The 15,295-nt window shown below is 41.8% G+C and overlaps 1 pseudogene; it reads right to left on the bottom strand.

Moving 5' to 3' along the window:
* Positions 1 to 8,220: 8,220 nt before the first annotated feature.
* LOC136128227 (UDP-N-acetylglucosamine--peptide N-acetylglucosaminyltransferase 110 kDa subunit pseudogene) lies at positions 8,221 to 11,339 on the bottom strand (annotated as a pseudogene).
* Positions 11,340 to 15,295: the final 3,956 nt, after the last annotated feature.

Here is a 15,295-nt window from a genome sequence, read left to right as displayed (position 1 = left end):
AAGTTAGAGCTAGTTTCCATATATCCCAGTTCTTTTGAAATGTGATAAACCTATCCATGATGAGAATAGAAGAGATAAGAATTGACATCTTGGTATAATCTACAGTACACCATATTTGGTTATTATTCCAAGATGCATTGCAACGTTCAAAAGTGGATCCAGGAAAGTTAACGGTCATAAAAAGAGGAAATTGATTTTTTGATTTTCTGTTAAGAATAGTAACCTTATATCCAGCTATAAATATCCCTTGTCCTCCAAGTAAACGCTTCATACAGAAATAATTTCCTGAATCTTCACCTGTAACCGTGGCTATAGTAATAGCGGAATCCCTAAGTGGTGAGGCATATGAGATTTGACCTCTAATATTAAGAGGTTGCCCATTTTACACCGAATGATGGTATCCTTAAGATCCTCTCGTCGGCTGGTAGCCGGGCATGTAAGAGTAATGTTGGTTCCTGTAAAACGAAGGATGCCTGGAGAGCCTGACAAACTAATTGATTGATCCGTTCCCTCATCAACATCTGTATGCTCATAACTAATAGCCTTTACACGTCCAGTTTCCAGATGCAATGGGCTAAGACAGACAGGATGGGTACTAAACCAGTTAGTATAATTTACAGACATACTGATTTGTTTTATATTCCCAATAACAGGCCCATAAACAGTTATCATTGTAAAATACAGGAAACTCTGCTTCAGACCAAGATATGGGTTGTAATAGTGGAGGATCAGGTACATAGGCCCAGTAAGTTGCTGCATTAACAGAGGGAACACATGAAATGGTTGCCAACATAACCAAAAATAAAGTTACAGGTGTAACAGGATTATTCTGTTGTTTCACTAACTCTTGAGCTCGTGAAACCAGTTGTTTAATTTGTCCCCAAGTTGGAACATCACTCCTTGGAGTCGTCCTGGCAAGTGGTCTCCTCTTCTTTTTCTTCTTCTGAATCAACACTGTCAAATTTTCGGGAGAGATGCAGAGCTTCTTCATCTTCTGAACTAGTTGTGAGCTGTGGCGAGCCATCTATCTGCTTGACTAAGCGCTCAGGAAACCAGCAAGGTCCAGGCGCTGATCTGGGAAAGATACACACGTGACCACGTCCCCAAATCAACACAGGATCAGGACCACGCCAAGTGCTGGTTAACGGATCTTTCCAGAGGACCTCCGGAGATTGAGAGGCCAATCTTGGCTCAGCCACCAACCTTTCCCCTGCAGAGCAGCCAAATTTGTCAACAGGGAGAACATTTAAAATAAACAGAGCATGATTTATAAGGTTATGTGGCGTTGTTCTAGACAATTCCCCCCTTTTTATTTTTTCAATAGTTAGCTTTAAAGATCTATTTGCAAGTTCTATAATACCTTGTCCTTGAGGGTTATATGGAATGCCTGTAATATGGGTAATTTTGTAATGAATTACAAAATGTTGCAAAAGCAGCGGGCCCATTATCTGTTTTAATAGTTTTGGGAAGGTTCATGAAAGCATAACAGTATAATAAATGAGTGATAACATATTTAGTAGCTTCTCCGGTCTGTGCTGTAGCACAGAGGAAACCAGAATAAGTATCGATAGTGACATGAACAAACTGTAATTTCCCAAAAGACGGGATATGAGTAACATCCATTTGCCATAAATGTCTAGGTAATAATCCACGAGGATTAACAACATAATGTGGAACAGGAAGGTGAGGTAAGCACTGTGGGCATTGCTTAACAATTTGTCGGGCGGCTTCACGAGTAAGGGAAAATTGTGTGTGTAATGTAGCCGCCGACTGACGGTGTAAAGCGTGCAACGGCTGTGCTGCTTGTGAAGCAGTTTGATCATAACTTACCATAATATGAGGGTGTCCAGGACATGGACCATGAGTATCAACAGTATGAAGATAATGAATGCAGTACATTAGCCATCCTTGACAGCATGATGAACGGAAAGGAGGAGTACGGTAAATTGGGACATGTCCTGCTTTAGGGACAAGAGATTGAGGAGGAAGAGTAACTTCAACTCTATTCTTGGGAGGCAAATGTACAGGGTAAAGATCACGTTTAGATCAAGTTAAAACATCTGCAGTTGCATTAAGTTTAGTCAATGGACCAGGCAAGTTAGAATGAGCACGGATATACAGACCTGCAACAGGACCATCGTGGGAACGAATAAGCTGTTGAAACAAACGAAAAGAGGATGAGAATTCAGGGTCATTAGTATGTCCTATGGTCGCAGTCTCCAGAAGAAATCATAAGCTAATAAGATATTTACTCTCAGAAAACAAATTAAAAGATATAGAAGGCAAATGTTTAAAAGCCATAATGACAGCATACAGTTCAACACGTTGAGCTGAAGTCAAGGAAGTCTCTTTAATGAGGTTTGTTTCGTCGTCAATGATTACAGTAGCCACTCCTGAAGAAGAACCGTCCGTAAAAACCAAAGGTACATGAGGAACAGGCTGTTGCCTAATTATAGAAGGAAAGATATGAGTTAAGTTTGCTGAATTGGATCAGTTTATCAGCAGGGTAATGGCATTCCAAGGTACCTGAAAATCCTGCAAGAGCAAGACCCCATTCATTACTATGTTGAAAAAGCCAATTTTGTTGACTAAGTGAATAAGGGATAATAATTTGAGAAGGTTCTATACTTACAGGTTGTAAGCATCTAGTTCTACCTTGCATTATTAAATTACTAATAAGTTCATAATAAGGGTTAATAACTTTAGAGGGTGTAGTTTTCATATGAATCTATTCAATAATTCCAACAGTTTGCCATAAGACGGCAGTAGGCACATGAGGAGTTGGACAAATTATTAAGAAAATTGGAAGGTGAGTATGAGTTCTAGTTAATTGTGTAGAACTGATAGATCTATTGACTATTTGTAAAGCCTGAAATCCTTCTGGAGTCACCGAGCGTGAAGGAGGATCTGAGTCACCTTTAAGAATATCAAACAAAGGCTGTAATTGAGCAGTAGTAAGTTTTAAGGAAGGCCTTAGCCAATTAATATCTCCAAGTAATTTTTGAAAAGCATTTAATGTTTTTAAATTATCAACTCGAATTTGCAGTTTTTGAGGCCTAATAGTAGTGTTATCAATATATTTTCCCAAATATAAAAATGGAGATTGTCTTTGAATTTTTTTTGAGGCAATGACCAAGCCAAATGATTGTAAGGACTGTTGTAAAACTTGAAAAGCAGTCTCTAATAAAGAAATATTATCAGTGGCTAAAAGTATATCATCCATATAATGTATGAGATATAACGATGGAAACCTTTTTCTCACAGGAGTCAAGGCCTGAGCCACATATTTTTGGCATAATGTAGGACTATTTGCCATGCCCTGAGGCAATACTTTCCATTGAAATCTCCTCATGGCTTCCTTAAAATTTAAGGAAGGCAAGCTAAGAGCAAAATGTTTTCTATCTTCAGGAAACAAAGGAATAGTGAAAAAACAATCTTTTAAATCTATAACTAAAAGATGATAATTGTGTGGTATGGCTGTTGGAGAGGGTAGGCCTGGTTGAAGAGCTCCCATTATTAGCATAGTTTTATGAACAGCTCTTAGATCCTGTAATAACCTATATTTTCCAGATTTTTTCTGGATAATAAAAAGAGGAGTATTCCAAGGACTACTGGAAATTTCTAAATGCCCTAATTGTTCCAGTACTAATTGTTCTGCAGCTTCTAATTTCTCCTTTGTGAGGGGCCATTGGTCCACCCATACAGGGTCATCAGTCAGCCAAGTAATTGGATCAGCAGTGAGTGGAGGAGAATCCAAGGCCCCTAAGAAAAACCCAAACCTTGTCTATCATTTTTTATTTTCACATCAATAGGATAGACAGTTCCTTGTTGATTTGTTCCCAGCCCTTTTGTGGGAAGAAATCCTTGATCCAACATCATATTAGACTTGAGAGTTTGGACTATAAAGTAATACTCCCATTTCTTTTAATATACCTCGGCCCCAGAGGTTTAAAGGCAGCCCAGGCAAAACATAAGGCTGGAAGTATCCTGAATGGCCCTCACTATCCTGCCATAATAAAAACTGACTACTTTGCATAGGAGAAGAACTTTGTCCTATTCCGTGAAGTTCTGTAATAGTAGGACTAATGGGCCAACGTTTAGGCCAGTGTATCTGCGTCATAACAGAGACATCAGCTCCAGTGTCTAAGAAACCTGAAAAAACCTTTCCATTAATGGTTCATTTCATTTCTGGACGTTCTTTCCCTATCTTCTGAATCCAGTAGGCAGCATTAGACGATCCAAAAGCCTTTGTTTCTCTCTTTTGATGTTCTCTAATTTGTCCATGAGGTGCAAAGGGCAAAAGTAGCAATTGTGCAGTTTTATCACCAGGAGAAATAGTTATTATATTTTTAATAGCTTGTGCCATGACTTTTACTTCTCCTTCGTAGTCAGAATCTGTGACTCCTGACATAATAGTTAAACCTTTCATGGTGACACTACTTCTTCCCAATAATAGTCCCATCAAACCCTTGGGTAAAGGTCCACAGATGCCCGTAGAGAGGGCCTGAGGTCCCACTTCAGGAGTTAATACATATCGGGCGGAGGTACTGAGCTCCAGTCCTGCGCTTCCTGGTGTTGCTCTGGAGAGCGAGGATATTGTATGTTTTTGTTTTTGGTTAATGTCTGATTGATAATTTGAGGAGGATACACAGACATTGCCCTTATTATTTGTTGGGGCCGGGGAAGGCCCCGGGAGGAGTTCCCCGACAGTGGTGGCCCATCGTTGTGGCCACTGAGCAACAATCTTGTGCCCAATGTTTTTCCCTATTGCATTTAGGGCATAAACCAGGGATTTTCTGACCATCTGGAGGTTTCTGAGTAGGGAAGGAAGGACTAGGGTTAGAATTAAAAGATCTACATTCTCTAGCAAAATGACCTGCCTTTCCGCATTTAAAACAAGTCTTTGTTTTCTTTTGATTGTTTTTAAACCCCACTTTAGTTAATGCTGTAGCCACAGCAGCACCCTGTATATAAGTAGGCCCAATGTCTGAACAAAGGCGAACATAGTCCTCCAATGTTCCCCGTTTTCTCCAAGGTCGAATCGCAGCCTGACGTGCATTATTAGCATTCTCAAAAGCAAGTTGCTTAACTACAGTTGTACCAGTGAGTCCGTCCACAATGAGTCTCCCCACCGCCTGTGACAACCTATCTACAAAATCAGCATATGGTTCGTCAGGTCCCTGTCTAATTGTTGAAAGATCCTCAGTTTTGTGTGTAGAAGGTCATTTCCTCCAGGCTTGTAATGCCAAATGATTTATTTGAGATAAGCAACAAAGGGATAAGTTAATTGATCTTGTAAAGAAAGATATTGTCCTTCCCCATCAGCATATGAGAATCAACTGGAATATTATGGGCAGCATTCTTTTCTGCTTGTTCAGCAGCCCGTTCATAAAAATCAAACTTCCATATTAAATAATCTCCACCATTTAAACAAGCTCGTGCAATAGACTTCCAATCAGCGGGGGGAAGAGCTTCTCCTGTCAAGCATAGCAGTAGGAAAAGGAGCAGTGGACCCATACTGAGCACAGGCAGATTTTCAATCTTTCAAAACTTTAAAAGGGAGAGCCTGATGCTCCCTAGTAGCTTGTTGAGGATTATTAGGATCAGGTCTTTCTATGACGGGACAACAGAAAATAGGATCTTCTCGTTTTATTGCTCCTTGTACAGCGCGCTGCAAGGGACTGAGCATTTTTACAGATGTAGATTTTTGAGGAAGACAGTCCTTATTAACCTGTAGCTTTTTCACTGACTTATCTATCATAGCCATTAGAAACTCATCCTCAGGATATTTCTCTCTTTTATGTTTACAAGCCTCATCTGTTAAGTCAAAATGTTCCTCTTCATCTAAAATATTTAAATTAATTAGCTCTTTCGGTTTAGGAAGTGGCGACACAGTAGCTGATAATACAGTCTCTCCTTCTGTCAGAGGCTTATGTTTTTCTGACTTTATATTCAAATCAACACAATCATGAGAAGAATCTAAACATATTTTTATCAGAGTCCACAAACTATATGTAACAACAGGAGTATGTCATGTCGAGACTCATAACAATTTTTTAAATCTTCTCCAACTTTCTGCCAGATTTCTATGTCAACAGAGCCGCCATCAGGAAACCAGGGAGATACACCATGGATATGCTGTAAAAATTCAGTCAACCGTGAGGTAGAAACTTTATTACCCCGAGCTTTAAGCATCGAAAGTAAAACCTGAGCCCTTCTGCCTCATCTTATTTTACTTCTGACTATTGCCTTATGCCTCTATTAGTTTCACTTTTACTGGTGGCCACACATATTTTGCTTAAGGGTTCTCTTACCTGCACTTTCTTTTTCTTTTAATTGCCTTCACGCTTCAGGTCCCTGTTCCAGTGCCACTTGCCGCGGACCAGCCGGAGAAAGAGGATCTCACCGCCCTGGGTCAGAAGGGAAGGGGTAAGGAACTGAAGTAGCACCGACGAATGGGGTCAGAAGGACCAAGACAACTGATGGTTGCAAGGCAAATTTTATTATGCTACAGTTGCTGATTATCTAGACTAGACAAAGGAAGGCTTCCAGATGGTGGTTTACATTATCTACAGACTGTCTCGGCTCAAGGTTAACTTCCCTGGGAGGAAACCCATAAACCCAGAAGCATCAAAAATAAACTGCATGTGCAGTGGGGAGACAGCTTTGCTTGTCTCATTTTACATTCTTTCTGATCTCTGGGCCCTGGTGATTTATCTCCCATGGAATGGAACAAGGAGGGGAACAAGTAGGGACAGTCCCTTCGAGAGGCGGCCGCATGCCTGGCATGTCCTTACCTGCTCTCAAGGCTGATTGCTTCCCACACATATGTTGCCTTGTTTAAGCCTCAAGCCCTCGATCCTTTGTTGAAATACAATAATTTCATTCCTATGCTTTTCAATACCCAAAACTCAACCTCCAGGAGGGCTAAAGTCTAATTTGTACTCCAAACCAAGTAGCAGTGCACTTCACTACTACTGAGGCTGAATCCATAAAGACTTCAAGACCACGTCCAGAAGACAAGTTATTATATATAATACCCTGGACGGTGTGAAACATAATTATCATATACATAGCTGGTCCTTCAGAGCTTTTTACCTATAACATGTTTTTTGATGAAAGTTATTTAATGTACTGGAGATAACTGTGACTTACTGATCAAATATTTGAATACTTATACTTACCTGGGATTTCATTTCTGCTGAAAGAAAAAGGAAGAACAGGACTCACTAAAAAAAAAAACAAACTTTATAAATGAAAGTAAATATCTTATCACACACTATCACTTTTGGAAGCAGCATAGAGGGGCAGTCAACGGTGAAACACTGGTGAAATAGGTCAAAACTCTGGGCCAAAAATCCATTATTATTATCATCAGTGACAGCACCACAACTGTGCCCTTCAGAATTAATAATCACTCCTAAGAATCTTCATTTGGCACCAGATGATGCGTTTAAGAGAAACACTCTGGGAGGTTTTGAATGACACTTGGTTTTTTGTTAGCCAAGTTACAGGAGAATTTTTAAAGTGGGGGGAAGGGAAGAAGGAAACGGACCAGGCAAAGAATTTAAGCCATCATCTATAAACCAACAAAGCACTGATAGTTCCAAACACTATGTCAGACACTAAAATGACTGATATAGGCTCCAGTGGTTTCTAAAACCTATAAAAAGACTACACCAGCAAAGTCCCCATTTATCTGTAGAGTTCAGAAACTAAAACAAGGAATAGTTTAGCTTAAAACCTTATCTCAAGAGAATCATATACACTTCACATGAATAAAAATACCTGAAACCAAACATTTTTAAAAGCTCCAATACCCAAAATATAAAGAAAAATATTAATTCAGAAGACTCAATCAATCCATGATAATCACAAAACGGCTGGACAATCTCTATCTCCCTTCCACACTAACCATGCATCCCATGGAAGACCAAGGGAGATCAGACCTTCCAGACTTACCTTCCAAACCTTCCAGACACCTGGCTGCTGCAAAATTCTACAGAGACTCCTTGTGGAACAGCAGTTTCCCATCTCTTGTGTCTCTCCCTATCGTGATCATGATCATGCAGGAAGCAAGTCTGGCTGTGCTATTTCTTATCATTGTCTGTCACCCATCTGCAACATGGTATTGTACAGATAAGGAGAAAGTAGTTGCCTTTCCCCCAGAAGGTTGAGGCTCAGGTACAGGGGTAATTCTCCTGTGCACACAGTCATTATTTAGGCCGACTCAGTGACTTCAACAGGCTTAATCATGTGATCAGGTTTGTTGCCAGCTGCGTAATGCTCCCACATCTGTAGATAGAGCCCCTCTAGGTCCATCGTGTATTGTTTGGTGTTGAACAGAGGGCTAGATGTTCTCTGCTTCCAGACTTTGCCACGAATTTTCTTCAGGTATTCTAGATCAGTTCCCAGTTTCACAGCTATGTCTTCATATTCTTGTCTATTTTTAGCAATAAGCTCAAGACAGCCTAAACAAGTGAGCTGGGAAGCTGCAACTCGGGAAGCAAGAGTCTCTCCTGGCATAGTCACCATGGGTGTCCCTGACCAAAGGACATCCATCCCTGTGGTGTGTCCATTACAGAGTGGAGTGTCCAAGCAGACATCAGCCAGCTGGCCTCTCCGAACATGTTCCTCTTTAGGAGCAACAGGTGAAAAAATGATACGGTTCTGGGGAAGGCCCATAGTTTGTGCGTACTGTTGAATATTAGGTTCTCCTACTGCTGGAAAACGCAACAGCCACAGTACACTCTTGGGAACACGCTTCAGAATATTTGCCCACATCTGCAAAGTAGATGGGTCAATTTTATATAACTGATTGAAGTTACAGTACACGATGGCATCTTCTGGTAACCCGTACTGAGAACGTGTGGTTACAATAATGGTACGGGGAACCTCCTCTCCAGTGGCAGCCTTAACGTTGATCTGGGTAGTTGCCAGTCCATTGCTAAGACTGAATCCATTAATTGTTATCTGAATTTGTCCTCTGTTAATCATTTCAATAACTGCCTCTGCAATAGTATTCATAGGAATGACAGGCATATTAAGAGCTGTATTACTGCTGTCTGCACTGTCTCCTCCATCAGGACATTTCATCTTGACAATCTGCACATCTGGGAGACTATCAAGAAATGCTTTGAGGTCGATGCCATTCAGCACAATCCGATTGTCATAAATGTGCCCATTGGACTTAAAATCGATGACTGCTTTCTTCTTCAGGTGAGGGAACATATTGGCATGATCACCAATAAAGAAAGTATGGGGCATATAAGCCAGTTTCTCAGAATACTGCTCAGCAACTTCAGCAGGTGAAGTTTCCTGATCAGTCATGATATAATCCATGAAAAGCACGCCACTGGTCCCAGGGTAGCCCAGCCACATTGCCTGAATAGGAGCTGGCCTGAGAGCAAAGAGTTCATTTCGAGCACCCCTGGTATAACCATTCAGATTTACAAGGATGTGTATACCATCTTGATGGATGCGATCAGCTGCTTTCCCATTGCATGGAATCTGAGAAAGATCAGTGAAATGATGGGCTTCTGCCATCACCTTCGCTCGGAAGTTTGTGCCGTCATCTGGGCTCAGGGCATAACAGAAGACCTCAAAGTTATCAGGATTGTGCGTGCCTGGAATAGACTGCATAAGATGAGAAGTAGGATGATTCCCAAAGTCAGAACTCACGTATCCTACACGCAGTCGACCATCACTGAGCTTCAAGTCTTTTGGATGTTCGTACGGTGGTTTATGAAGGACACTGATCTCGTCCAAGCAGAGGTTCCCATGGCTCTCAGCAATAGCCTTCCTGAAGCCATGAGAAAGAGGATAGAGCATACTATGATGAGGCTGCACAGAAGGCAACCTATTCTTCTCCAGCTGGTCAGCCACAATGCTGACCAACTTCTTCACTCGCTCATCATAGTCTGTCCAATCACAGACAATCTGCAGGCAATGAGCCAAATCACAATAAGCGTCAGGAGAGTCAGGTTCAAGCTTCAGAGCAGTGCGATAAGAAGCAATTGCTTCTGGAATATTCCCTGAATACTTGTGAACGGAAGCCACATTGCTGTGGGCATCCGCAAGTGCAGGGTTAATCTGAATGGCACGAGTATAACACTGCATGGCTCCCTGAACATCCTGCATCTCCTTTAGAGTGTTTCCCATGTTACAGTAGGCGTCAGCAAAGGTAGGACTGATTCGAACAGCCTCCTTATAATGCATCAGAGCTTCCTGCAGTTTTCCCTACTGCTGCAATACACGTGCTAAATTTGAATGGGCAACAGCAAACTCTGGGAAGACTTCTAATGCTTTACGATACAAGCGAACTGCCTCTTCAATGTTTCCCTGGTCTCCTTTGATATTGGCTAGGTTATTCAGAGAGTCTGCATGGGTGGGGCACAGCCGCAGAGCTGTGTTATAACAACCTTCTGCTTCGGCAACACGGCCCTTCTCTTCCAGAGCGTTGGCTAGGTTGCTGTAAGCATCAGGGAAATGTGGTTGCAATTCAATAGCTCGCCTGTAGGTGTCTATTGCCAGATCCATCAGGCCTTGCTCATAGTATACACCAGCCAGGTTGGCACGTACCACTGCATGATTTGGGCTCAAGCTTAGGGCACAAAGGTAAGCTGCCACAGCTCTGTCAAAAATCCGTGCCTCTTTCAAGACATTTCCTAAATTGATATAAGCATCCAGAAAACTGGGGTCAAGGGTGACAGCCTTTTCAAAGTGATGAATTGCAAGCCAAATCTCCCCTTGTGCATTGAAAACACAGCCAAGATTACTCCAAGCTACTGCAAAGTTTGGTTGCGTCTCCACTGCTTTCAAATAACATGCCTTGGCTCCTTCCAAGCGACCCAGGGCTTTGAGCAGGTTCCCCAGGTCACTGCGAACACAGTACAAATCAGGATTGCACTGAAGAGCAGAGACGTAAGCTTGTACTGCCCCTTGCATGTCGCCTGCTGCTACCAAAGCGGCTGCCAGGTTAATATGACCATCGATGAAATCTGGTTTGAGATGCAATGCATGCCGGTAATGCTGAATTGCTTCCTGCAACTGCCCTCTTTCCTTGTACACATTCCCCAAATTCGAATAGGTTTAATTGCCAGAGTACTAAAGTGGGCAGATCTGTCCAGCCTTCGACACTGGAAGTGTAGAGATGAAAGTAATAAAAGTACTCCAGTATTGTCTGGCTCTTGTCTCCACAGCTGCATGCAGTGTCTCTCAGCTGCCTCAAAATCTCCTGCCTGATATTCTCGATGTGCCAACTCAGCTAACCCTTGGAAGGAAAGCATACGTTTCGTTGGTTCTGTGCTGTCGGCCACGTTGCCCACAGAAGACGCCATCTGGAGCTTCTGGAGAGAGCGAGAAAAGGGGGTAATTGAGTCCCGCTGCCGCCACTACTGGCAAGAATGTTTCTAGAGGTAGCAAATACGAGGGCAGCAGCCGTACCACTGCTTTGGCAGGCTTAAGCGGCGGCAACAGTTACAGGCACCGAACCTTAGGAACTCTGGTTGGCCATCTACCTCTCACGCTCTTGAAATCTTAATTCTTAACCCTGCCCTCTTCCACCAGTTTTCTCCTAATCAGGGAATAAAAATTACCTATACACTTGCCTTAGAAGAAATCAAAAGTCAGTAGTCCAAACACTTTAAAAATTTTTGTTTTCTGTCCAGTTGGAAAGGAAATACATGATTGACTTTACTTCATCATTCATATAGTCAATGTGGAAAACATTAGGGCCGTGAATTTCAATACAGTAAGATCAAGAAATTTTTAATTGGCCTTCCCAAACCACTAATAAGTAACCAATGTTGTATATAATGCTAAAATCTTAGAGACTGAGTTTGATATTTTAAAAGTTCTGAAAGGATTAGCTAATTTCTCCTCATCATATTTCTCATGCCTCAAACCTGAGTATTACTTTTCTAAAAATAAATCTTTTATTCTTTATTTATTTATTTTTATTTTGGCTGCGTTGGGCCTTCAATGCTGCGTGCAGACTTTCTCTAGTTGCGGCAAGCGGGGGCTACTCTTTGTTGCGGTGCCCGGGCTTCTCATCACAGCAGCTTCTATTGTTGTTCCACAACTCTATGGGTTCCTTTTGAGGTCCTATGAAGAACCCTAGAAATTAGTTCATGGAATTATAAGTTTTTGCAAAATTGTCAAAAGTGAGATATTTTAACTTCCATCAGGTAAGACCAGCGTCTCTTTCTTTGCCAATTTTCCTTCTATCGTATTCTGCTATGTTGGATCATATTGGAATGGCCACAGGCTTTTTTGAAATCTGGCTAAGGAGATTTTCTTTTTTCTGTGGTACGCGGGCCTCTCACTGTTGTGGCCTCTCCCGTTGTGGAGCACAGGCTCTGGACGCACAGGCTCAGCGGCCATGGCTCACGGGCCTAGCCGCTCCGCGGCATGTGGGATCTTCCCGGACCGGGACACGAACCCGTGTCCCCTGCGTCGGCAGGTGGACTCTCAACCACTGCGCCAGCAGGGAAGCCCTAAGGAGATGTTTTAAGTCAGGCTATTATGTGATTTTCAGACACCGCCCTATGTAATTGACTATATACTATCCCATTACAGGAATAACTTCCAGTACTCATACTGACTACTCTACTGACTTAACCTAGCACAAGACACAGAAGCATAAGGACAAAAACCACCTTACAATATAGCCATGTCTTACACTTCACAGCTCTCAAAGCATGTGCGTTTGAAGAAGAAAAAAAGAACTGAAAAGTACAAAACCAGAAGCTACTCTGTGGAAAATTATTTCAATCATCAGGCATGTGAAAGATAAGTCAAAGATTCAGTTCTCATCAATGCTTAGTCAAAACGGAAATTTGCTTCTGTCAAGAATATACTCCAGGGGCTTCCCTGATGGCGCAGTGGTTAAGAAGCCACCTGCCAATGCAGGGGACAAGGGTTCGAGCCCTGGTCCGGGAAGATCCCACATGCCACGCAGCAACTAAGCCGGTGTGCCACAACTAGGGAACCTGCGCTCTAGAGCCCGTGAGCCACGACTATTGAGCCTGCGAGCCACAACTACTGAAGCCTCCGTGCCTAGCGCCCGTGCTCTGCAACAAGAGAAGCCACCGCAATGAGAAGCCTGTGCACCGCAACGAAGAGTGGCCCCCAGTCCCTGCAAGTAGAGAAAGCCTGCGCACAGCAACGAAGACCCAACACAGCCAAAAATAAATAAATAAATAAACGAATGAATATACTCCATCAACAATGTACGTAATGGAATGGTGTGAATGAGTATTTTATCAGAATCCCTGTAATGCACAAACCTATAGCAGTACTGAAATCAGTAATGCATTTATAATAGTAAATACTTATGAGGAAGTAATCCATAGAGGTTTTCTCAAAGTTAACAATAAAAATTAATATGACATTATCAATAATAAATTGTGAAGATGAAATAAACTTTTCTAAACTATTAATAACTAGAAGCAAATTCTAATCAACCATGTTACAAGAAATCTATGTCTAAAAACTACAAAGTTTATTTCTTAAAATATTATTTCGAAAATACATAAACTGTCGCATGAGGAGGCAGTTAAAGAATATATAGCTAGGGGCTTCCCTGGTGGCGCAGTGGTTGAGAGTCCGCCTGCCGATGCAGGGGACATGGGTTCGTGCCCCGGTCCGGGAAGATCCCACATGCCGCGGAGCGGCTGGGCCCGTGAGCCGTGGCCGCTGAGCCTGCGCGTCCGGAGGCTGTGCTCCGCAACGGGAGAGGCCACAACAGTGAGAGGCCCGCGTACCACAAAAAAAAAAAAAAAAAGAATATATAGCTAAAAGAGTGGGGGAAAAGTTTTATAGAGACACATCTGGCAGTAGTTAATTTTTAAATGTCATTTTTCTAGATTTTGTGACACCTATAGTATTGATATTTGAAAGCATTTAAAAAATTGTAATTTGAACATTTGCTACTTCCAGGTAGAATAAAATATTTTGAAGCAAAACAACGTTTCCACTGAGAGAAACAAAAAAAGCCAAATAAAATAGCCAGCATTCAATCAAAAAGTTCTAGACAAACCAAGAGATAGAATCATATGGCTAAATTTCTAAGAAAAGAACAGATAATACAAAAATATTTATATAAGATATTGTGTATCTTTATCAGGGAAAGTCTTTATCAAGAAAAGACTTTAATATCATCAGAATTAATATTATATTTTATTTATTTGTATATTATATTTATATATAGATATTTATATATTTATATAAAGAACTTCAGGATAAAGCCCTAGTCAAGGCAGTGACAATAGCAGTACCAGTGGGAGTGAAAAGAAATGGTTATATTCAAGCATATTTTGTCAGGAAAAGTCCAAGATCAAATATCTGACTGCATACATGGGATGGATAGACGGAGTGGGAAAAATCAAAGTTAACTATAGAGGTTCTAGTGAAGATGGGGTTGCCATCACCCAACCCAAGGGGCTGCGATCATCCCCAAGGTCTAGGAGACTCAAAGGGAAGGTCATGGTCAGAGGCACAGTTAATTGGTGGGAAAATAAGACTCCCAGTCTCTCCATCTCCTTATACCAGTTTTTTTTTAAACATCTTTATTGGAGTATAATTGCTTTACAATGGTGTGTTAGTTTCTGCTTTATAACAAAGTAAATCAGTTATACATATGTCCCCATATCTCCTCCCTCTTGCATCTCCCTCCCTCCCACCCTCCCTATCCCACCCCTCTAGGTGGTCACAAAGCACCGAGCGCATCTCCCTGTGCTAGGCGGCTGCTTCCCACTAGCTATCTCTTCCTTATACCAGTTTTGTTTTTCTGCTCATATCCGTAGCAGCATTTCATTCAAGGGGAAAGTCATTGATCTGACTGGTCAAATTAAACAACATAGTTCAAGGCACATTTACAGTGGTTAGTTCCTCCACAATTTAGAAAGTCACATTCACAATTTCCCTCTTCCTATGCCGCGGAACACACTGGCCATTCCTCCAAAGTTTCCACTCCACAGAGTGGACCAGAGATGACGTTAGTCCAGAACTGAGAGCTTGGCATGAGATGCTGTCAGCCCCACGTAGAGCTCTGGCATAAGTTATAACCCAACCCAGCTCTACAGAGAGCTCTGCATGGAATCCTGGGAGTAAACTCAGCCATAATAATGTGATTCTGTTTTTCATTTGCTTTTCTTCCTTGCTTAACTTTCCCTGGCCACTCTGACAAACAAACTTTCAGGCATTCCTGGGCCACTCACTAACTTTATTCCATTTAATGTCATCCAGATTCCCAAGAAAATTACTAACTATAAGGAGGGAAATTTGGAACATG

The sequence above is a fragment of the Phocoena phocoena genome, chromosome 1 (assembly GCF_963924675.1).
Source record: "Phocoena phocoena chromosome 1, mPhoPho1.1, whole genome shotgun sequence".
Taxonomy (NCBI): domain Eukaryota; kingdom Metazoa; phylum Chordata; class Mammalia; order Artiodactyla; family Phocoenidae; genus Phocoena; species Phocoena phocoena.
The sequence above is the reverse complement of the archived record's forward strand: the minus strand, read 5'-3'. Positions and strand labels throughout refer to the sequence as shown.